Here is a 26,401-nt window from a genome sequence, read left to right as displayed (position 1 = left end):
ATTTTTTTTTTTTAAAAAATCTTCTTGGGAAGGCAAGACATTCAAACTTGAAACAACTATTAAATGATGCAAAACAACTTATAATTAAATGTAAATTATATGGTAGAGACATTAAATGCTACAGGAATTTAAAGAAATGAGAAAAAGATGTTTCAGCTGTTGTGTGAGATTACAACAGTATTCTGTAACTGGGTGGGAAACTATCAAGAGAGCTTTGGGACTTCTGATATGAATGCATAAGCAGTAAATGCTCTTCTGTCAGAGTCTGGAGAGAAAGATCTAGCCAAGAGATTTCAGGATTAGTAGGGAAGCTGCTTCAGAACCAGTCAGAGGATGGGAAGGGACCATGCTTCTACAGTGTATTTTGAGAAGCAGGGCCTATTCTGAATCCCTATGATCATTTGTTCTTACAGATCATAGGCTGGTAATTGACCGTAACAAGAAACACACATAAAAGTCTACTTTTAAAGAAATGTTATCAAACATTATTGCTGAAGGATGTTCCCCTATTCAGAGATGCTCAGAGTTACATTACTTTTAAATTGTATCAAAATCAGCCTCCTCTCCCAGCTATGCACATCTGAGTTATCTTAATTTAAATCTAATCCAATGTCAGCCACCTACAAATCTCCAAGGTCTCTAACCTTCTAGTATCCTTCCTTTCTCTCTCTCTCTCTCTCTCTCTTCAAAATTCAGTTAACTCAAATATCTACCTCATATTTATAATAGGACCCAAACATCCAGTCTCCATTATGTGTCTATATTTTGGGGAAAACATAAAACAAAAACAAAAACAAAAAGCAAAATACGCCAAACTCAGCCCAACTCAAGGACCAAATCCTCTAATGAGCCTTTTACTGATTGCTCCCCTCCCCCAATTTTAGAGGCCTCTTTCTACTCTTAGCTCTTCACAATATATTACAATTGCTCCCTCAGACAGGAAGTGCATCTTTTATTGTTATCAGATGTTGTCGCTGTGAATAACACATGGAAAGTATGTGATATGTTTGTTGAAATGACTGAATTGTTTCATTAGCTAAACCATAGGTTAACTATTCAGACCAGTGTTAATGCCAATATTGTTTGCATTCTAGAGACTATCTGCATAATATATATTCGATCTTGAAGTCCTTTCAGATGAATTTCATAGACTGGGGATATATTTGAGAATGACATATATTTTATTTTATTCTCATTAAACTGGTTTGTATTTCTCAAAGTCACTCAACTCAAAGTGCAGAATCATTAAGTTGGGAACCATTCTATACTATGACTTTTAGTTACCAATTTTAAAAATGGGAAAATCAAGTATAATTTATGTGTGCATGGGAAAGAAGAGTGAATTGACTTTACAAATAGTCCATATTTATTACTTACTATGGGCTTGATGTTTTACATATATATGTTTTATCCTCCCAACAACCCGAGGAGGTAGTGAATGGTGAGAATATGCCACCCTCAAATATGCCACTTTGGAATAAAAATTATTTCGAGCTAAAGGCACCTGAAAAATAGCAAGTGTAAGAATTGTACTTTTACTTATACTTTTTCTCCAGATAACAAGAAAATTAAACTCTCATGTGTATGATGGCCCTTTTTACACCAGGAGGAAAGAAATATTCTTATCATAAGAAACAAGGAGAATTCTGTACAGACCTTGTAAAAATAATTCTCATCTTCCTTTAGCCTCCCCATATATTTTACTTACTTTTCGCAATTGCCTATCTTTGTTCAACCTAAAAACATTTAGCCTTTCTCACTTCTTTGTGTCTTCATTCCCTTATGAGGAATCCCATCTCATATAAAACTTACATTAAATAAATTTGTATGTGTTTCTTAATGTTTAATTAATTCTCACATCCAGTGTGAGACCCTAAGAGAATAGAGGTAAAGTTTTGCCTCTCCCGGGCAAAACATTTGGGAAATGAGAGACTTGAAATAAATCATCTGAGATCATACATCTCAGAGTAGATTCAGCCCAGACCCTTTGTCCAATCTAGGTGTATAATTGCTAATCCCGGCTTTATTTAATAAATTCATTCAGCAAATATTCATTGACTACCTATAATTCATTAAGTGCTTATTCTGGGGATGTATCAGTGACTAACAAATCTTGAACTATATGGAGCTTATATTCTAGTGGAATGAGACAGACAATGATAACAGTAAATAGATACATTATATAGTGTTAAAGAAGGTGATACACATAAATTGGGCAGAGAAAGAGTTAGAGAATGGTGGTACAGTCAGGGAATGCACTGTTATAGTAAATAGTAAACATGGTGGTCAAGGTAGGCCTCACTAAAAACACACATCTGAGCAAATGACTTCAAGGAGTTTTACTGAGTACAGTTATTTTGTGAGAAACCAAGAGAAGTTGAGAATATAGTAGAGAGAAACAACTGAGGAAAGTACTTAAGCTCTTGTTTTATGTCTTCTTAAAAGTATTTTGCCCCACAGTCAAACTTTAGCTAGGCTTATACATATGGTATCTCTTTTGCTACTTTTTAAGTTCCTTGACTGGGATGACTGCTCTCTCTCATCTTTGCAACTCTCCACACAACTGAGAAGAAGGACTGTCAGAACACAAATCTACTGAAGGCATAAATATATAATGGAAAGAGTTAAATGCATGAAAATTAAGGAATCAGAAAATAAGGAATGATCGAATCAAGAGTTACAATCATTCATAAGCAAACTCAGAAATAGATCTAGTTTGGAAAGAAATTCATAAAAGATTTTTGTGATCGTGGCAATGCAATCAAGATAGGATGTTTGGGTATAGAATTATAGTAGTTTTGTTCATCGTGGTGCCTTCCTAAACTAGGGGTAATTTGAGGTGAATTTAAAGTAGATGCAATATTTAGCAAGTTGAATAAAGTTTATTTATCTATTCAATTAGTATTTATTGTGAGCCAGCTACATACTAGGCATTGGAGGTAAATCAATACAATAGCCACTGAATTTAGGGGCTTACCTTCTAAAAGAGGAGATATCCATTAAGCAAAACGTTTGTAATTAATTAATTATCCTTGTGTTAAGAGCTATAATGGAGGCATACAGAGGTCCAAAAGAGTAGGTAACATGGAAACTTAATATCCTCTGGGGCGTCAGAAAGACAAACCTGAGACCTCAAGGGCAAGTGTGTGTGGTTACCAAAGTCTCTGCTATTATGAGCTGGGGTTATATATTTACTGAAAAACAACAGCCTAGGTAAGGACTTAGATATAACCTCTGACTGAGGCAAGACAGACTGATCTGGGCTAGAATGGTCAATGATTAACCCAGCTGAATAGTCCCAGTGGGATATTGTCCTTGGTCTTAACAAACTTTCCTGTTTTTATTTACTTATTTTATGCAGTAAACATTGAAGACCTACAGATACCAACCAGTTTTAGTGCTGTGAGACATTGAGTCCTATAGTGAGGATTCAGACCTATAAACAGACAAAGTAAGTCTAATAAGCTAATGTTATAAAAACATCACAAAAAGAATCTGGGCCCAGTGAAAGAAGTCCCTAATTTTGCCTAAATGCCTTTGAGAGAAAATGGCCTTTGACCTGGAGATTAGAGAGAAATAGCAGGATGCTGGAGAAAGGAGAAAGAAAAAACAGCATTCTCTAGAAAGACTAGAGAAAAGCCCCTTGGTTTTCCAGTTGTGAGTGGTTTGCTGAGGCGTGTCTGGGTATGTGTTAGAGGGGTGGGAAATGGCCCTGTCTCCCCTTAGACAGATCACCTTGGCCCCTGACTTTCCATGGTGTATGGATATTTGAAAAGTTGACTTGATCTGAAAAGATAACATATATGTTGTGGTTTACTCTCCCATGAGCCCTTTAAAACCATTACCAACATAAAGCATCAGATAGAAGACCAGGGATAGGAAGCACCACAAACATGCAAACTCACATCCTCGCACAAGGAACTTTACCTGTAAAGTTATTTGTTGTTTGAAAACATCATAACACTACATGTTAAAAGAATGCTAGCCCACATATGGTACTTAGAGATATTTTGGATGTACTGCTCTTTTTTTTTTTTTTTTCTTTTGAGGTTGGGAGATAGCAGGAACATGAAGTAATGGGGTTTGCTTTATAGTCCAAAAGCAATTCTATTTAGAGCAAAACCATAATTACACATGCAGCATTTGTGACAGGCATGGCAGCATCAAATCAACATCCTACTTCTGAAGACCCACATCAACAAGCATTTGATTCAAAAACCCGCTTTCACTTTCATTAGCATACACTATCTCTAGCTCATCACAGATTGAGATCAAGGCCGAAAAACCCAATCTCTGTGCCTCTAAAAACTGTGAACCACTGTGGCAGTTGCCCAATTTCCCCGAGAGTAGAGGTTTCACTTGGTACTCAGGTCTAAGAGAGGCCTCAAAGTGGGCAATCAGCTAGCTGGGGACTCTGTGCACACCGTACCTCTCCATTCCCACATCCTCCATCAGGCTCATGCAGAACAGAAGAGCTTTCGATGTTGATGGCTTTTACCATTTGAGATCTAAAAGAAGAATTTCTTAACCCATTCATTTCTATTATTTCTCAATATATAGCTGAGAAAATGTATGACATTCTCAAGTCTATAAAGAAATTATAGTTTCATGGAACACACAAAAGATTACCATACGCCAAATTGATATCAAATTTTTTAATAGGAGGAAAAGGAGAAATAAAAACCAGAAATACCTGTTACAATTTAATACAGTAAATGTAGCACTAAATTACAGCTACATACCCGCTGGTTGTAAATATCTCAAATGTTTTTTAGAAAAATTTTAAAGTTAACTTTTCTGGCATTGCCTTCCAAAATTACATAAAAGAGTCCCAATAAAAATAGAACTTAGTGGATCTTAAATCCATTTTAAAAGCATAACACCAACTTTTTTTGTTTTCCTGTGGGAGTCTCTGGGCTATTAGGAGGGTGGTAAGGAGTATAAAGTAAGACCATAGGCTCTGGACCCAGAATGCCTGATTCAAACAGAGGTATAGCTGAGCACCTAACAAGTGGCAGCTATTTATAATGATGATGATGATGTGATGCTGATGATGATGATGAGGAGGAGGAGGAGGATGACTGCAGTGACTGAAACAAAAAAAAAAAGATAGGATGATTTGGTGATCCAAGCTCAGTAGAGCCTTGTCTATGGACTGACTTGTTCCACTTTCCTAATAAATAATTAAGAACTAATAATACAAAACAAAGGATATTGTATATCTCTATCCCTTCCAAGCTGAATCAAAAAGCAATTTAGCTTTTCAAAGTCTTCTCTAGGCTAGATCGATGCCAATTAAGTGTCAGTATATCCCTCATTTCAATCACCATCTACTAGTTAGATCCACTTTAGACAGTTTACCTCCCAAGCGAATCTTAACAGCTTCTTTTGCACAGGGACTATAGAGTATTGATCAGACAGCCTCAGGCAGGATCTCCTGAGCTTCTGTAGACAGGTTTAATCTAATAGTGGCTGAAATTCCAATAGCAGCTCTGCAGGGATTTCTGGTCACAAATTTCAATACTCTACATGAGGAAACTGCACGGAAATTACTGAACTGTAACTAGTTGCCAACTGGGAATATCTAGAAAACTAATAGAAGGGAGAACAAAATATTCAGAACTGCAGGTCTCAGAGATCACAACCTTTATTGGTTCTGGTCTCAAGTGAAATCATCGATTAATTATAAAGACAATTAACATAACTTTACAGTAGTTGGCTAATGAGAAAATCATTTTGTGATATTATGTCACTTTACCAACATCCCAACTTCATGCAATAGCATACCTCTGATATTTTTATTTTCCTTCTATAAATCATGACAGTTGACAAGAGGTTATATAACAGTTAACTGTCTATCAAAATGGACTCACACACCAATCAGCTAACACCACTCTTGTAATCTCCCACCACAGCCCAGGTATAAGACAGATCATCCTTCCTCCATAAGGCTACAGACTTCTCTGGTATAGCCTGTTTCTCTCTTGAAATGTATTTCAGGAAATTTTACTTTTCCTAAACTTTGCTGCTCTGTAATTCTTTACTGTGTTGGTGAGAAGAACTGAGGTCTCCCCCAATGCCACCAGGACATTGGATATGGATCACGCCAATGGTAACACCTGGGTCCTCTTAGAGAAACACTTTGAAACAATGAGCAATAGCTTTAACTTAATGTCTTGCAACTAGTATATGATATCAAGTGTAAGAAATTTATTTTGGAAACAAACTTAAGAATAATCACCTAATAGTTTCCTGCCTTGATCATGAATGTGCATGGATACATTCCCTCATGTAAATCACAAACAATTGTCTATTTTACATCAGATTTTACATCTCACATTGCATATCTTACTTTGGCCTTCAGGCACAAGCATCAATAAAAGAAATGTGTCATATTTTTCAAACCTTTTTATCATTAAAAGCAGTTGTTGGGATTCAAGCTAACCATGCTATTTTCTGCATAACACTGAAAAGAAAAGAAAGAAAAAAAAAGAAAAGAAAAATATTTCAATGAGTATGAGGGAGAAAATCCCCACAATTTACAAATTCCTCATTAGAATGAACATTCTATCATTGTCAACACTTCCAAACACATATCTGGGATTTTACCTTTATAGGTTAACAAGTCTTGTTTAGCACACAAACAAGAAAACACAAAAGCCCCACGTCATTAAGTTGAAAGCAGTGGACTCTCATTTCCCCAAGGCTTCGGCCACTCCCTGATATTAATGTAGATACTTTGCAAAACTCATTCTTTGAAATATGTTTCAAATGTTCATTTATTATAAATAATGCATCACACTTAGTAGAACCCTGGCTGTCTGTACTAGTTATTTTATTTTCCTAAATCATCTAATATTTCTGCCATGGACATACTTCTGAATCAACACATGCCTATCTCATTTGACATCAGAATTTTGTGGATTATTTTTCAATTCTCCATCATTGCCTAAGACCTTCAAGAGTTGCCAGCACTGTGCTTGGAGCTAGGTAAAAATTGGAGAACACAGTTGAGTTCCTACTCAGACAATTCACTAACCCGTAGGGTTGCTTTGCTATGACTCATAAACCTAGTGAGATTAAATGGTAGGTCTTTTCTGCTGTTCAAGGGATGAATTCTTTTTTTTTTTTTTTCATTTTAGTATGCATCAGCAATGACCATTTACACAATGACAATGTGGTATCCATGAGCAAGGCATTCAGCAGGGCCCAACTCTGGGCTTAAATGATATCCCATAGGTTTTAGACTAAGTAAAAATGTAGACATAAAAGGACAAGAATCCAATTTACATTTAAGATGGAACAAAAATGGAAATATCAGGCCAGGATACTTCAAAATAATTCCTTTGCAATATATATGTATTTCCATCAGATTCATTTTAATTTTCAACAACTCTGTAGAACTTAATATTCCAATGACAGATATCAGTGAAAGCTGTTTAAAACCAGTCTTCCCTTATTTACAAAAGGCAGTTTTTACAAGACAACTATCAAGAATAAACACAAAAGAAATGGAAACTTTTCCATTTCTAACAATTCACCAGAGTAAACTGGCTGTATATTGAACACAGCTGTTTCTATGAGAGATTTTTCCTTTCTTTGGAATTTAATATTGACTGTGCTCTTGTGGCATGAATACAGTAAGTGAAAAATTGTTCTGAGCTTGATAAGAGAAACAAGAAACAATTGCTCCCACAGGTCCTTCCCTGCCTTAGAAACCAAACACTTATCTGGGGCCTCCAAGACAGAGGCCATCATTTGTCCTATCAGTTACACACAAACAAAATGTTCTTGGATTTTTCTTACCACCTTCCTTAAACTGAGGAAAACACATCCCCAGCCAGGAGGCAGTTCTGAAGATAAAGGTGAAAGTAAGAAGGCAAGTCCAAGATGTAAACACAGGAGAGTCTTATTCCCTACACTTTTCACTTTTCAACCATTGAAAGCTGTTTCTCATTGAATTGAATTCTTCAAAAAAAGGAACCAACATAGTTTTCCCAGGTTATGGACACATGTCTTCTAACATACTTAGTTTTTTGTTTAATAACAATACTAATAAAATTAGGTGCTATTAGCACTGTATTTAATAAATTAAGAAGATCATTCCTGCTAATCTGCTCAGAGCCTATCTGGGTTATTAAGATTAATAGCTACATTTTATCCAGTGCTTACCTTTGTGCCAGGAATTATACATGGCATTGGAAACATATTATGGTATTTATTCTTCCCAACCATTTGATGGAATAATTCTTGGCATAGTAATCCAATGATCACTTCTTATATCGATCCCTACTTATTCTTCCGAGGGATCAACTATTCAAAATGGTGAATTATAGCCAATGTTAAACATCAGTGCTCTGGAGTTAGATGGTCTATGTTTGAATCTAAATTTGGTAATCTTGATCTATTTCTTGATCCATCTCTAGTCTTGTACTTTGAGCTCTGGTATCCTTCCAAAGGTATTCAAAGTTATTTGAATTACAGATCTTGAAATCCCTAAAGACACCAGTACCTTGAAGGCTAGCCAAGTGGATTGTCAGGTTCTACTTACTTGGTTATGATTAATGTTCTTCCCTCAATCGAATCCCTTTACAAAAGTTCCTTTCTGTTCTTCTTCCTGAAGCTTCTTTCAGAGCCAGGAAAAGATGTGGCCAGTAAGTATTTCATGGTTATTTGTGTGCCAGTTGATTTGGGTGCTTTAGATCAGGAAGTGATGGGTTTAATACATGGGGCCAATAAGGATCCTTTCAACCACTAGCTTAAGTCTAACTAATCTGGTATAAATCCACCTTCTTGAGCAAGACTGGAAATTCAATAATTAAAGGATAGGAGATCAGAAACGATGTGCTTGAACCAAAAGGTTAAAGTAATGGAAACCTGACATTTTGTGCTCAAGTTATAAGGCTATCAGGTGTAAAAACTAGAAATATCTCTTCTCCCAGCCAAAATGTAAACACAGCTCTACCTGACTCAGGTTTTTTTCTCAATGTGATTTACAGAGATTTGGGGGAGTTTACCATTCTGCTTATGGATGATGCTTCATGATCTAGGAAAAAATGATTTCCAGATTGCATCATTTGCTAACAAGACATGACTCACATTTGTACAGATATTTTCAATATAATAGAGCTAGGGGTGGGAGTTAGAAGAATACAAAATTGTACCATATGGAGACACAAATCCTTTTTCCAGTTTTCTCTCCTTAAACACACACATAAATACACACACACATACATTTGATAAAATAATGGCCCTTATTAAACATTAATTTTTTTCAAAATCTAAAGAAGAGATTATTTATATCAGTGATGCTTATTATTTTGGATTATGGACAAAAAACAAACTAGATGAAGCACAATGAGAAACTTCAAATGAAACCAGTAATGCAAACATGGTATCTAGCAAAGTTTATAAGAGAATATTATAAGGCAGCAGGAACTTATGCATAGCATAGTACCTTGGCTATGTTAGAGAACTCCTTTTCTATTTCTTGATGAAATAATTTTATGTCTAGTAACATTTTTAAAACCTGTACATTTCCGTAGCTATACATAAGTCAGGCCTAACTGACCAGAGATTGTAATATAAATATTTTCAGCTAAAAGTAACACAGCTCATGTTCAAATACAGAAAATGGTAAAATAATGAACTGATTTTATACCTCTTCTGTGAATTAATTTTTTAATTCAAAAAACCATTTATTGAGTTACTGTACATGGAAGGAAATGGAGATGAGAAAATACAGTCTCTGCCTTTAAGGAGCTCCCAGTCTTGTGAAAACCCATCCACAAGTTCATCACTTCCAGATGCTGGTCTAGTTGCAGGGCTCAGCGAACTCTGGCCCCCAGGCCATATCAAGTCCATAGTCAGACTTTGAGATAAGATTTTGCTGGAACACAGCCATGCTCATTAACTTACATATTGCAGAGGGTTGCTTTTGTGCTAAGATGACAGATTCGAGTTAGTGTGACAGAACCCTTATGTCCCTCAAAGCTTAAGATATTTACTAATTTGGTCCTTTTTAAAAAAAGTTTGTCAACCTATGACCTCAAAAATATTAGTGTTTATCAGTTTAAATTACACCTAATATTTCTTAAATGGGAATAATCACATGATTATGGCTACTCAGTCTGAGATTCTAGAGAAAATACAAAATGTTGGACATGTAACCAACATGGATTGTTTTATAAATAATAAAATATAAATTAATTTATAAATTATAAAATATATTTATACAGTAAATATATTGATGAACACAGCTGCTCTATATACACTGCTATAAAAAGATATCCAGGAGAATTTATATGTAAAAAAAAAAAAAAGATACATACAGCACTTAGAGCATCTTTTCATTTATGTAAGAAAAAAAGGTTAACTACATATTTTTGTCTTAAAATTCATTATTACAAGAAGTAGATAAAAATTGGTACAGTCTTGTCCTTAAGAGAGAAATATCCCGACACTACTAGAAAATTCTGTCATGTTGTTACATAGCCTTAAATAATGTGTCTTAAAGTAGTATAAATAGTGTATGTTTGTGTATGTGTGTGTGCCTGTGTTTGTATATGTGACAGAAAGGCACAGAGAGAGACAGATTTTATTAATTTTATTCTTCATCTTAGGGGCATTCTTTGACATCTGAAGAATCTACTGTGGAATCCTCACTCTAAACATAGAGCATCAACTATTGCTACCTTGAGCTATAACTAAAAGATTCATTAATTCATATAAGGATTTAAAAATTCATTTTTATAAGTGAATTGGTGTTCAAGAAATGGGGGTTGAGTACAAAATTGTACCTTTTAGCATTGATGAACAGGGATAAAGGAATCTAAATGGTGTCCTAAGCTTGGGACTCCAATTTGGTCTTGTGTCTTGTCACCTTAAGTGGAATATGTTACCTGATTCTGACTAGAGAGGTGGATAATCCTGCCTCAAGAATACTGTCACGTCAACTTGGTGTGATTCTTCCATATAAGTTACTTCTCAGAATGTCTAAGTAACAAAAAGCTGGGAGTCGATGGAGTTTGAGTACAGACTGCATGACAGTTTATATTTCCTTGGTAACAAAAGCTTTCAGGTAAATCACAATTTCACCTGAAATTTTGTTATTACCTCATACCTACCTGGTGACTTGCTTATAGAGAGGAGAACTAGGTACCTTATTCTAATTAAATGTAGGCTATTATAATTAACAAAAGAAAATGATAACTATGAAGGTTCAAATTGGCTATGTCACAATGACTAATTTAAAATCAAGTAATTAAACTTTGATAAGAGTTATTACCTAAGCCTCAGTTAATAAATATTTCTCTTCCTTCGCCTGAAGACATGAAAGTCACCCTGACTGAAGTCAATGACATTAGCTCAAAAGTCTTTATTTTTCATCTGGCTTTTTTTTTTTTTTTTTTTAAATTAAGAATATCCCCAAATATATTTTCAGGAACACTAATGCTAGGTCTTACCTGGTGTTGAGAAGCTGTGAATCTGATGTTAGAATCGTAACATTCTAGGCTTGAAAGGTGCTTTAAACAGCATCTATTTCATCCGTCTACTCTACTCATCATTTTATGCATGAGAAAATGAAAATTCATGAAATTAAAGGACATTGCCTAAATGACTGATCTAGAGACTGAACCAGGGTCAGGGTCCTTAACTCCTAACATTTTCCCCTGCAAACCCAGGAAAAAAATTAATGTTGAGAAAATAAGAAAAAGTGTTTAATATTTTCAGCAAAGCATAAAATTCCTAGGAGTTCTTCTCTATAAACAGAAAATCTAAACTTTTAAAAGAATGGCACCTTTTTGCTATAATGCATTTTTTGAAGTTATTTCAGAGCTGAAAGCCTAACACTGATTCCTGGATAGTTTTATGAAAATAGAGTTTTCTGTAAAACAGACATTCCAAGAAAGAATATGGAATTGAAAGAGGAAGAGGGCTTGTGGTGCCTAGAGCTTGCTGCTCCACTGAGAATTTACCAGATAGCAAGAAACACTGCGGGGAGTAGAAAGAAATGGAAATTACAGATGAAATTGCTCTTCAGGCACAAACTTGGTTTCTGACAGCTTTTGTTGAAAAACCTGGAAGCAGCTGAACAGAAATATTAGTCCAGAGGCATCCCTGGGGCTCAAGTGCTCAAGGCTCTCCACCTCAGTATAAATATTCCAACTTCCTCTCATCCTCTCCTACTGGAGGGAGGAGGATGACCTGGGAGAGCAGAAGACTGAGAGGCGGCTTCTAATTGAGAATTGCTCAGTGTTATGCAGAAAATAGCATGGTTAGCTTGAATCCCAACAACTGCTTTTTAAAAATAAAGGAAGTAATGATCCTTAGCATAATAGGAATACAAATCCCAAGCTTCAATTACTTTAGACAAAGCTTGGGCAGGAGATACCTAAGGGAAATGTGCAGGGGAGGGAGTGGCGGGGAGCTTCTAACCAATTGCAACAGATTTACTGATTCCCTCTATGGGCCCAGAATGACATGGACAGCTTTGAGGAAGGAGAAGGAAAAGATGTGCTTCATTTCCTTGGGAACTTCTGATTCTGGATGAGACAGGCTAAATACGTGCATGTGAACATGTCACAAGTATATAAACAATTACACAACTAAGCAGAGCTATGCTGGCTCAGGAACGAAAGAAGTGGGAAGAATTCAAGTTGTGGGCTGGAGACAGGGATGAGGCAAGAACAATTTTATGGAGAAGTCAGCTGAGTTTATAGCTGAGAGAGGAAATGGTTCAGCCAAGAAGTGCAGGAAGGGCTTATACTTAGTCTGAGAGCCTACAAAGTAGGAAACCTTGACTTAAAACATGATAAAGGAAACTAAGACCTCGATTTCTGTAAGGAACTCACATTTTATCCAAAATAAAATGTGGGAATTCTGGCAAAGGATAAAACTCTAGGATTCCGCACATTAATAATTCAATGAGAATGTCTGTTACACCTTGATCTCTCGAAGTCTCATTAGTAACATAATTATACTTGTTCTCATAACAGGGCAAAGAAGAGGCTAATATAAAGTAACAAAAGATAATATTTAACTTAATGTCATATTAAAAACGAAGCAATAGAACCCAGTCTAATAATACATTTCACAGATAGCAGACCTGTTACTGTAAATTCTATAAATGTTATATCTTGATTAACCTTTATGGAGAAAAATATTCTATATGTGTAATTCTATTGCTGTTTTGAAGATAAAGCAAAATTTCTCATCAATATTTCTTTGGTGACTATCTTGACATTTAAATATCACATAGACCACTATAAATTATCTTAAGGCAGTGGGTTAAACCATAGCAATTCACTATGGAGCTCTGATAGCCTCAAGCACATGGTAAAAATTTTACATAGTTTTATAATTGATATTAACAATAGCCTAATGAGGTACCATAAATCTATACATATTTTATAGACCAGGAAACCAAGATATGGGAAGTTGAAGTAATTTGCCCTTGCTCACAGCTAATATGGGGCAGAGAGTCAAAAGCAGAATTTATTAACCATTTGATCTATGGCCTTCTCAGAGAGTTCTCAAGGGTCTTGTCCAATAGGAATGACAGAAGAAAAGATCCAACAGTTCCCTCTCTGACATTCCTCTCCAGTAAGTATGAAATGTCTTTCACACTGACTATTTTTAATGTGTGTCTTATCAACTTTTGTATGTCTTAAAGGAATTTTTTTTAACTATATTTGGAAAGTTTTCTATATTTTGACAGATTATACTCCCAGGAAATTTTTCTAACTGAAAATAAGAAATCTTTATTGCCCCAGGAATCTCATAATTGTCCTTAAATCTCTTTTCCCCAAAGCATTTATTCTTTTTTTAAAATACTTAATACGTCCATTCATTTATTTAGCCAGGCTGTAAATAATCTTGTGTGCACAGTCTTACAATTCTTTCATCATACTTTCTTCTGCTCTCTCCACTCCCTTCAAATTGTTTGCATATTTTTTTTTCCACTAGGATTGAACTGCTGTGCTTTGCCTAAAAGCTAGTTGGAAATCACAATCAGAATAAATTATTATTCATTTGCTACAACCTACCCAAAATTTCTAGATTTTTTTTTTTTTTTTGTAAGACAAGCACTGTTCTCATGCCTTCATCGCTGTCAATGCTGAATCGTTTCATGGATTTTTAATTGATAGCATATTATTTAAACATTATACAATCTTAATTCTTTTGTGAATTATGGATATATTACTTTCTGTTGATATCTCAACCAGGAAGGATAGTTGAGAGAAATGTTTATAAAGCTTATATAATGGTGAAGTTTTATTCTTTAGCAATCCTCATGAAATTTTGTCGGGTAAGGAAGGGAAAATAGCCAAATGATGTTTATAAGTATTTGTAAATTTTACTTGTCCATGTGCTCTTTAATTAGCTCTCATATTTCCTTTGTCAATTATATTATCAAAATCAAGTTCGTCTCCTTCAGGAATTTTTCAAAGTTCTCCCTATGACTTCTGACACTTGGACCTGCTTTACAACATTCAGATAGTATAGAAACTGATACTTTTCTATTGCTATCAGATGGCTAAAATAACATCAAACTAAATCATACTTGGGCAGGCCATAAGAAAAGAACAATACTTCCTCATTATCTCAGCTCCATCTAGTTCCATTATATTCATTCTCTATTTTTTTTCTGTCATCATAGTCTAAATAATCTTATTCTGTCTGACTGTTTCTCAATCTCCCTTTCTCTTACAATCCTACATGACAGAGAACTGCATTAATAAAAATATACAAATAACTGTTAAATTATATATATAAATATAAAAGCCTTTTCAAATAAAAATCCAAAAAAAATTTTATGTTACTCATTAAAACTCTACTATTTCTTGCCAAGAATTTATAAAAGAATTATTAGCTTCCTGAATTAATCCTGCCTCCTAAATACTGATAAAAATTGATACACATTCTGTCCGATAAGCTTTAAGCTATTTTTAAAATATAATGTCACATGATGTACTTACTATATGGTTGTTATAGAGTAAGTTTAACTCTCAAAGAACTATACATAAATTTAATTTTGCAATTACTGAACCTAGAAGACTGAGATTCTGAGCAAGGCCTGAGATTTGTGTTCCAGGAATAATAAAATTAGTGGACAAGAATTCTACTTTTAGAAACATGGTACTCATAAACTATACTTGGAGTTGGAATTGTTACAGGTAAAGAAACAAGGATAATTGTGTAAAGAGTTTTTGAGTGAATAGTTCAGTATGAATATTTTACTATACACTGTGGAATATTTGGTGGTTAAAATTCCTTGTCGTCTATGAATTAAATCGCAAATGGTCTGGTATGGATATTATCATTTTTCAATTAGTTCTTCTTTGTCATAGCTTATGTTTTAGGAATATATAACAAAATTATAATAATACTGTTCAAATTAGATGCAAGAATTCACATTAAAAATAGTTAATGAACATTTGAAAAGATACACAACTTTGGTAGCAGTTAGGAAATCAAAATGATAATGACATGTATAACAAATAGGCAAAAATTTTAAATCTGATAAAATTGTGTTTCAACAATGCGATAAACAACTCTTATACACTGACAATGAGAGAGTAAATCTCCAGCCATTTCAGAGAGTAATTGGGAGTTATATAGGGAATCAATAATCCTATTTACTCTTACTTAGACCCAGCAATTCCACTTCTCATCATGCACCTCAGATAAACTCTCCAAATGTGCACAAGCAAACCTGATGTTGATGTTCACTGCAATATTTAGTCATTCGTTTATTCATTACATAAATATTCATTGAGTGTACAGTTGTGTTTGCTTTGGATTATCTCTGGGACTGGCACAGACAATTTTCTCTACCTTCATTGGTATGTTCCAGGGTACTGTTTTTTTTTTTATACTAAAAAATTTAAAAATTTAAAATGAGCTAAATATCCAACAGACACAATAGTGTATACTCATAGAATGAAAAAAATAAATATCATTGAGTAAAAAAAAGCATGTTGCAGAATGCTACTTGCACACATATAATTTCTGTACAATTTAAAACTATATAAAATATTATATAATATTTTGGATTTGGGTGTATAAAACAGCATAAAATTGTATAAATACATAGTATGCACATTAAATGGATGATAGTTGTTGACTGCATATGGGAAATAGAATCAGGATACAGAATAAGAGGATTCTAATTTTATTTATAATTTTTAAAAAATAAAATAAATATGACAAGATAACAAAAATTTGATTCTAAGAATTTGCATGTGTTCTTATATTAATCTTTGAATCTTTGTATTTTCAATATATTTTTAAACTGCTTATTGTGTCTATAAAATTATTTTATGTAATTGTATGAAACCATATTTTCATAAATGTCTGTAAGATAAATTTGTATAAACATTGGTTCTGCCAATAACATCACCTAATTAGTTTATTACAGACTGAGTGAAAGCCTACAGTATAAACAGAGAATAATGAACCAAGGAAAGATGAATTTATAACACCTAATTATTACACAACGAAACCAACTGAATAGAAATTAGTAATGCATAGTAATAATTTCTTTCCTTTTTTTTTTTTTTTTTCCTAAGAAGCTACATGATGAGAAAGGAGTTGCAGAAAGGGCACAGTGAAAAAGACGTATTTAGTTTTTGCCAGGTATCCCTGCTTCACTTGGCATTTAACATTCCTTAAAGCCATGGAAATAGGACATGTTAAAGGTTCAGCTTTAGCCCTACCTCTATGTTTATTGAATTAACCTAGTGAACCACAATTAGATAATCTGTTTAGCAGGGCTATATATCCAACTCTTTACCCAAATTTTAACAAACACCTATAAAGACCTATATTGATTATAGTTACAAGGCTGTGTGGCCTTGGGTTACTTACTTAACCTTTCTGTGGCTCAAATTCCTCACCTGTAAAATATGGATATTAATAGTAGCTGTCTAAAAGGGTTTCCTGTTATTTGCTATATCAAGCACTTATACTATAGTTTTCATGTGGCATACACTGACACAATATGAGTGCTATTTATTAAATAAGTAAGCAAGTTGATCTAGAAACCATATTCATGGTGTTTATATTGAGGTACATTCTATTCATCCCCTAATATCTTTTAATAACTCCAATCTAATATGCTTTCATAAAAATCTTGAATTCTATCACAACACATTGTGTCGTGCACATCAGAATCCACTTCACCTAAATTTTTATGTAATCTTAGAATATAGTTGATGGGTAATTATCAATGTCTTCAGCATGTCATAAAAGTCTGTGAAAATTATTAGCTTTCGCAATTTGAAATCATCACTCTTCATGGAAAATACAAAACTCTAATAATAAATAAAAGGTCATTTATTCCAATATGATGCAACTCAAAACTGTGTGCCTATTAAGCATATACCAGAAGGTACATGAAATCACAACCAGGTTCGAACTCTAATTTTGTACTTATTTTTGCATCAGTTTTTGAAAGCTTGTCATGGAGTCTAGCAGACTATCATAAGGCATTAATAAAAATTTTAGCACGGGAAAAGGATGAGAGGAGAGTCATTCTTTCTCAGGGATGAGATCCTTTCATCTTTGTTCTCATTAAGATCATTGCCAAGCACAAATGATGTGCATGTCACTGACAGAGTAGAAAAAACTAGAAGAAAATGCTCCCCACCTTCATTCTCTTCCAGCTGAATCATGTTAATTGATCCCAGTAGATTTTCTAATTTTGCTGCTCTCCCTACACCAAGCATCCATTCACTTCATGACCTTCGGGGCCCCTCAATCAGCATGGCCTTCGCCTGAAAGAAGTGTCCACTCACTGACATTTCACACATTTTTTTTCACTTGTGGAGCAGCATTATTTAGAGATGCATGCATTTTTCATGCCTCAGGGACCTGTAGTTCCAGTGAAAAGCTGAGCCACTGGAGAAACCTATGTAAATTAACATTTCATTATGACTCACTGTCACCCGTCATTTTTATAAATACCATTTATTTGTCATGAATATAAAAGTTGAATTTCACATGCACGAGAAAGACACAGCCATGACTCTAGAGTAATAAAAGGAAATATAATACTTTCAGAAAAATTAGGTGTTTAAACAAAAAATATACATGTGTAATAGGAAACTATGGAAAATTATTAGAATGGCTATTAAATATCCCAGATTATATTAAATTGAGGATAGCTTTTCAGTTGTGTGTTTAGTTATGGTATTTAGGGCATCTGATACTTGTAATATCCAGCTAGAACTGATATTTCCTAGACCAAAGTAATAGTAAAAATAGTAGTTATAATAGCTAATAATATAGCACTTACTCTAAAATAGCACATTATGCTAAACACTTTATGTATGTGTGTGTGTGTGTACACACTCACTCCATCCTCTATTAACCCTACTTTTATTATCTGTATTTTATAATTGAAGAAATTGATGCAAATTTTCAGCTACTGTTTCTAAATCAATTATAAGTTTAGTATGAGCAAAAAAAAAAAAAAATCTTCTGAGGACCTTGTAAAAAAAAGGTAAATTTTCTAAACAGCCTCAAAACGTACTCTGATTCCCTATAGTTGGTTAGGGGTAAATGGCCCAAAACCCAGTGTTACAAGCTCCATTCTCAAGTATTCTGAGGACTGAGCATAGAAAACACTGCTTTAGGTTAGACTATTCCAAGGATATTATGAATGGCCTTCAAGGCTTTTCTGGTGATATTTGGGTCCTTGTTTTTGTTTCTGGACGTCCTATTTTCATTCATTTTAGAGTAAGAATATTTAGTTTGATATCAATAAATCTGACTCTCTACGTCCATATTAAGTTTAATCAAAACAAACTAAATGATATGTTTACACCTAAATTATGTCAGCTTGAATCAAAACCATAGCTCTCTGTCTTTGAGAAGCTATATTTCTCTTTCACAACAAATCTATCACAGCCTGGTGAACACCTTTCTGAATCTTTAAAATACTCTGAAAGGGAAATTCTTCCGAATCCTTTCTTAAACAGATACCTGCTTAAATAAGATGATAACTCTCAAAGGTATATCACAGAAATTCAGAAAGTTCTGAAGATTGTTCAGCCACATCATTCAAAAGCATATAAAATAACATTTATGAGCAGTTTGCTTTCTTTGGAGCGCTTGTAAGAGGAAGATTCTTTTGACTTCTTAGAATTATAAGCATAGAGTAACACCCCCCATTGTCAGAATAGAAGCTGTTAGAAAGATTTTGAGATTGTTCTTGACTAACAGAACATTTCATTTTCTTATTTCCACAAAGATAAAGAATGGTTTTATACAATGAAAGGAGAAATAAACCATTGTCATCTTCATCCATGGCTACATTTTCCCTGGCTTTCAAGACAGACTGCAAATGTCTTTCAAATTCTAGTAATTTGAAAAGCTGTAAAAGATGATAAAATAGAGGCATATTCATCAGACTTTGGAGGAAAAATGTTTTTGAAAAAGGTTCTGAGATGTTTTGAAAGGAGTCTAAACTGAAGTATACACAATGGCACCTGTTCTCTGTTCTTACAAGTAAAGCAGTTCACTTGCAGAACTTAAAAAGATCCCCTTGTTTCTACTCTCACATAAAGAGATATAGCAAGGGGGTTCATGCTGAATGAGGGACATGATTGGATGGGCTACCTTTTGAATTATGTCATGGGCCAGAATGAATTTCTACCCCCAAACAATGAGATCTCTCTATAAACAGTCCTTGGTGTGCTAGTTAATATTCATGTTCACCAGTTAGCTATTCAGGAGAAGAGGGAAAAAAGCTTTGATTTTAGGGTTTGGCAATTTCCATGATATAAATACCATTATCTTGTCTCATTTCGAGCTTCCAATATGATGCCACTAAATGTGGAGTTGGAAAGAGATGTGCAGTTATCACTTCCTTACATAGTATTTCTGCCACACAGACACATCTACTAAAGAACCTCAAGAGCACTGGCACTAGTAAAATGTAGCAAAATGATAAGAAAGTAATGAGTTTTTAGTATAGATTACCCTTGCTTTTTATATAATTTATTTAATCTCAGGTTTACCATGCAAACCTTAGGGAAACCTTCCATATACTGATCCATTTTTAAACACAGACATGTAGAAACGAAATGTCTACTCTATACAAAACTTATTTAAGTACTTAGGTAAAAATTGTTTAAGTAGAAAGCAAACTACTTGAATACAAACTACTTAAGACAATGAACTATGTATCTATATAATTTTACAGATGGTCACACTACACTGTTTTCTGTGTTAAGAGAGCCTTTAGATATCACCAGATCCAACTGCCCCTAAAGCTTGCCATGAAGACTACTGGGGGCACCATCCTTGCTCAAACCCCTCCTCCAACACTGCCTTTCCTGCAAGGGGTCACATTCGAGTTACAACTACTTCCGACCAGCAACCATCATACCAAATCAATGCTTTTCTCATGTGTCTTCTGTAAATGCCGTGTTTACTCTCCATTCTATAGCTGTTTCCTCAGCTTTGTCGCACATTCATTTATCTGCATTTTTCATTTTTTTAAAAAAGAAAACAGTAAACTATTTACATCTTTGTTACAAATACTTATTTCAACTACAGAATCAACATACCTGGCCAATGGAGTCTAGAAATCTATTTTTTAAACAAGGAGTTCAGATGATGATCAACTGATTTACTGAGCACTAAGTAAATGTTGAGACTAAGAGAACACTAAATTACAATTAGTAGTTTAGTGCAGTGGTCCCCAACCTTTTTGGCTCCAGAGACCAGTGCTCCTATGAGAATCTAATGACTGATGATCTGAGATGGAGCTGAGGCTATGATGCTAGAGCGGGGGAGCGGCTGCAAATACAAATGAAGCTTTGCTCACTCACCCACTCCTCACCTCCTGCTGTGCATCCCGGTTCCTAACAGGCCACAGGAACCAGCACTGGTCAGTGGCCCAGGGGTTAGGGACCCCTGGAGTGGATGTAAAGCTATAAAAACTTATAACTAAGTATATTAAGTCTTATAGCATAATAGTGTTCAGGGTCGGTATAAAAAAAAAAATGAATGATGAGACAAGGCTCAGACTGGGAAGAAAACATTTGCAAAAGCCATATAAAGGACCATTACTCAAAATATACAAACATGTTTTAAAATCAAACAGTAAGAAAATAATCTGATTAAAAAATAAGCCAAAGACCTTAACATACACCTTACCAAAGAAACAAATAAGCATTTATAAAGATGTTCCACCTTATGTCATCAGGGAAACACAAACTAAAACTATATATTAGCTCCCACTACAAACACATTAGTGTGTCAATTTTCTTGTTGGTGTTGTTATAGGTGAGGCAACCCTTGGTTGACCTCACAGACTGCAAGAACCTTGTCAGTATACAATCCCTTATTTTTTGTTTTTTACACCTACAGCACCTGGTCGTCTTAGGTGGTCTCCCATCCAAGTACTAACCTGGCCTGACCCTGCTTAGCTTCTGAGATCAGACAGGATTGGGCTTGTTCAGGATAGCATGGCTATAGATGAGGATAGCCAAAATCTTAACACACACAACACCAAATACTGGTGAGGATATGGAGCAACAGGAAATCTCATTTATTGTTGGTGGGAATGTCAAATGGTATGACCACTTTGAAAAATAGTTTATTGGCTTACAAAACTAAACGTACTCTTAAACCTTATAATACAGTAATTATACTCCTTAGTATTTACCCAAAGGAGTGGAAATATTATGTCCACACAAAAACCTGCACATAGATGTTTATAGAAGCTTTATTTATAATTGCCCAAACTTGGAAACAACCAAATGTCCTTCAGTAGGTGAACAGATAAATAAACTGTGGTACATTCTAACTTGAAAATGGAATATTATGAGCTATCAAGCCATAAAAAGACATGGAGAAACTATAAATGTATATTACTAAGTGTTAGGAGCCAGTATAAAAAGGCTACATTCTGTACGATTCCAAGTATATGGCATTTAGGAAAAGGCAGAACTATGGAGAGAGTAAAGAAATCATGGTTGCCAGGGGTTGGGGGTGGGGTAGATGAATGAACAAATGAAACAAGAGGATTTTTAGGGCAGTTTAAACACTCTGTATGATACCATAATGGTGGATACATGTCATGTCATCATGCATTTGCCCACAGAATGCAACGGCCAAAGTGATTCCCAACGTAAACTATGGACTCTGGTAGGTTATGATGTGCCAATATAGGTTAATTCATTGTAACAGATGTACCACTCTGATAAGCGATGCTAATAATGGGGAGGGATATGCGCACATGGGGACAGGGGTATACGGGAAATCTCTGTACCTTTCTCTCAATTATGTTGTGAATCTAAAACTGCTTTAAAAAAAAGTCTCAGAAGAAAAAGGGAATGGTGAAAATTGACCAGTAAAGGGAGACTTCTATATGGAGATAATAAGGGCTAAGCTAGATGCTAAAGAAATTTGTTGCATGTTGTTGTTTCCAGGGTTCAAGAACATGAGAGGCCTAAATAAGGGCCTTAGTAAGTTTAGACTTCTATAAGGTAGAATTTCTATTGATAAAAATTACTTGGGCTCCACACAAATGTAGATTCCTAAGCACTCTATTCTTATATCAGAGATTCTGATTTAGTTGGATGGAAAAGAAAAGTCAGCAGTTTCAACTTAAGAGAAATTGCTATAAGGGCACAGAGTGGTCTTTCATAGGGCACTATCACATTCAGATTTAAATTTCAAACTAAAATTTCTACATCATGGTTCAGTTCAATTTCAGCACTTAGTAAATCTTATCTGGTTATGAAAGCTCACAGTGACCTCTTTCTTCTACATGTCATTGAACTTGGAGTTTGAATTATACAACTGTTTATTTTCTGTGCATTATTCCTTTTCTTCTATTGGCAGCTTTCAGGAGTAGAAATAGTTCATCCTACTGTATTCCCGCAATGGCTAATTCAGGCATAGGCATGCAGATACACAACAAATTATATCTGTAATTGGTTCTATGGATTCTCAACACTTAATCCTGTTTTTAGAGATGTTAATTAGTAATATGCTGATAAAAGTTAAGTTTAATGAATGCTCATTATATTCTGGACACTAATAAAAGTATTTTACATGTATTTAATTCACTCAACAATCTTATGAGATAGATACAATTATTTCCTCTATATCACAGATGAGAAAACTGAGGCTTAGGTATTTTCCAAGTTAGATTGGCTTCAGATCCCATGATCCCATGCCCTGGTTGCCAAGCTACACTGCTTCTCCCCACTATGCCTCACTGAAAATGCTATTTAAACACTGAATATGCTTTTTAAAAACACTACAATGAAATCATTATATCACTATAAATGCTAAGGCAGTCAGAAATACTGTAAAAATTCCCAGGCTGAAGTCTGCATTTGCCAGCTATGCACCACTGACTAGATACAGACTCTGGACTGAAACCCTCATGTGTGCCTTCACATTCCCAGTGCAAGTCACATATCGAGAGAGGTGCACACAGGGTTGCAGAAGCAGAAGTGACAATAATATATCATAGCCTTGAAATCTGTGACAAGCTCAGCCTTTTGACAGTCTAGTGAGGGGGTGTGGATCTTGAATACTACTAAACGTGTCAGGATCTTTGTTCCCCAAACACTTACTCCCTTTTGGATAACAAAACAGCAGAAGATACTATTCAGGACAATAAAATAGGTTCTAATACTCCCATACCCTATAATTCATCTTCATTCAATCACAAGCAATCTGTTCAATCTTTTGCTTGAAATAAAATGCTAATAAGGCAAGAAAATGTGATTCCAGAAAAATGTCAGAAAATGCCCTCTATTTCTCTTCTTTTGAGATAAAAAGATGCTTTTGATCATATTAATGAGTGAGAAATGCATAAATCTCTAATATACAATTTAGTTAAATTATATCCATTTTTGGAGATGAAAAACCTGAATTAAAAAAAATAATTTAGGTTGGGGAAAATTCAAAGCACACTGCAACTAAAAATCTAATCTTGTTAATTTAAAATATTCTAGAACCTTTAAAAATATTTGTCTTTTTTCCAGCTTCTGTCATTTTCTTAATTCTATTCTATACATGTTTCCATGATAGTTCAATTTATTCTGTTTCTTGTTTTTGTCTGTTTGTTTGTTTGTTTGTTTGTTTTTGGTGAGGCAAATCTTGGTTGACCTCACAGATTGCAAGAAACTTGTCAATGTATAATCCCTTATTTTTTATGTTTTACACCTACAGTACCTGGTCTTCCTAGGTGGTCTCCCATCCAAGTACTAACCAGGCCCAACCCTGCTTAGCTTGGCTTCTTGCTTTTCTAAAGATTTTGGGGGGGGATGCTAGCTGCTATTTATCAGAAAACTAAGGAGAATAGATGAGTCTTTGTCAAGATATATTAAATATGCTTTGTTGGGATTCATCAATTACCTCTTATTTAATTACTAATCAGTATAAAGGGCTCATAGGAAAGATCTGTAATGAGAAATAATGTTATATATTGAATATTTAAGTGTTTTATTGCTCAGGACATTACTAGGTATTTGATTTGAATCTAATAGAGCTCATATACCCCTATGCACTCAAAACTCTTGCTTTTGAAAGTATACAATGGCAACTCATTACGTACACATGGAATGAATGTGTTTACCCTTTACTGTTTCTTTATGCTTCTGGAAGTTCAAGAAATGAATGAGAATGCTATTTTTATTTTTCACAATTGCTGCATTGTTATGTAGTCATAGTTCAGACTTTTTAAAAAACTAATAATCTTTATAACATGCTTTCAAAACTGATCAGACTATGATTCACTACTGTGTCAAATATAGAGGGTACTGAGGTCATATCAAAGCCAAAGCAAATTTCCATCCCACAGGTCAAGGTCTAGTTGAGTAGGAGAATAGGAAAGGAGGAGCTGTATATTGGATGCCCTTGGGATATAGAAAGGATATCTTAAGACACAAACATAGAAGGAGTTTCCTAGGTCAGTCAAATTTCACAATTTAAGCTAGGAGATAATAAAAGAACATGGGCTGAAATCCCCTGGGTCCATGAGCAGTTGTGTAAATGTAGACAAATTACCTAAATAGCTAAACATGTTTTCTTATCCTTATAAGAATAAATACCTCAGAGAATTTCGTGAAGACTAAATGAGATATTGCATAGAAAGCATTTAACACACAGTCAAGCAGAGTAAATGCTTGATAAATATAGACAATTGTTATATTCCTGGGGGATTTCCTTTTTATTAATTTGGACAAATATAGATATCGGAATCCCATAAAAAGGAAAGTAGATGTTGTGATATGTGAGACTTATCATTTACATATTAACAAGTATGGGGAAAAAATGTATGTGAATGCATTGCCCCTTGCAGAAAGGATGTGAGTCTATTTGGGCAATTTACTTTATGCTTGAATCACAGAAGATATCCTGTAACCAAAATACTGATATGGAGTCACGCTGAAAAATATTTGAACACTTCCATTAGAGATGCATTTTGAGGTGCACTTAAGTAAATGTTCAATGAATATTGTATGCATTTGACATGACAACTGGGTTTGGAGAAGTACTTTAAGAAAAAAACAGAAGCCACTGATTAACTTTCTCCATGCAGCTAAATATTACATTAAATAATTTTATTCAGGGAAGGGAGAGAAAAGTTAAAATCTAGGTCACAGAGTATTCTATCAGTTTTTTATTTTGTTTTCCTCCTTTCATGTAGCAGAAAATCACAGGCTTAAAGGAGCCAATCTGGCTATGCTTTCCAAATTGCTTTTACTCCTTATTTGTAAAAGAAAGAAAGGAAAAGGAAAAGGAAAAGGAAAAAGAAAAGGAAAAGGAAAAGGAAAAGGAAAAGGAAAGGAAAGGAAAGGAAAGGAAAGGAAAGGAAAGGAAAGGAAAGGAAAGGAAAGGAAAGGAAAGGAAAGGAAGGGAGGAAAGAAAAAGAAAAAGATCATGGGATAGGGATAACAGGAGATATCTCATTATCCTTGAGCCTTCTAAAGACTATTCCAGGAGAGGGTCTTAGCTGAGGTTCCCAGCTAACTAAACATTAGAAGGCTGAAGGTAATAAGCTGCAATGTTACAATCCTCTAAGTATAAAAGTTTCTATATCTGAAAGAGCCAAAAAACCTTTGGCTTTTTCAGGGATCATTTAGATGTGGAATCCAATCTAAAGAGTATAAAATCTCAGGATTACTTTCCCAACAAGATTTCAAGTTATTTTGAGAAATAATTAAGAAAATATGTTTTAAACAAGGCTATACACTGAACAAGTATTGGTTAAAAAGTAAATGTTTTTGTTTGTTTGCATTTAGTTATACATAATTAAAAGAGCAAATTGTGATGCTATTATGCCAATAAGTGCTCTCATTGGCTTGGGGGCAGATGTCCTCTGTTCCCTAACCCTCTCTCTCTTGCAGGGGTTGTACATGCC

General features: G+C 34.6%; 1 protein-coding gene and 1 pseudogene across 14 annotated transcripts in view; both read right to left on the bottom strand.

Annotated features, from left to right (window-relative positions):
• PDE4D (phosphodiesterase 4D) overlaps positions 1–26,401 on the bottom strand; it is a 1,194,235-nt gene that overhangs the window by 547,479 nt on the left and 620,355 nt on the right. The window lies entirely within an intron of this gene.
• LOC118607516 lies at positions 21,376–21,494 on the bottom strand (annotated as a pseudogene).

Source organism: Rousettus aegyptiacus, unplaced genomic scaffold, assembly GCF_014176215.1.
Source record: "Rousettus aegyptiacus isolate mRouAeg1 unplaced genomic scaffold, mRouAeg1.p scaffold_m13_p_8, whole genome shotgun sequence".
NCBI classification, from domain to species: Eukaryota; Metazoa; Chordata; class Mammalia; order Chiroptera; family Pteropodidae; genus Rousettus; species Rousettus aegyptiacus.
Note: the sequence above shows the minus strand (reverse complement) of the source record. Positions and strands in the feature narration are given on the sequence as shown.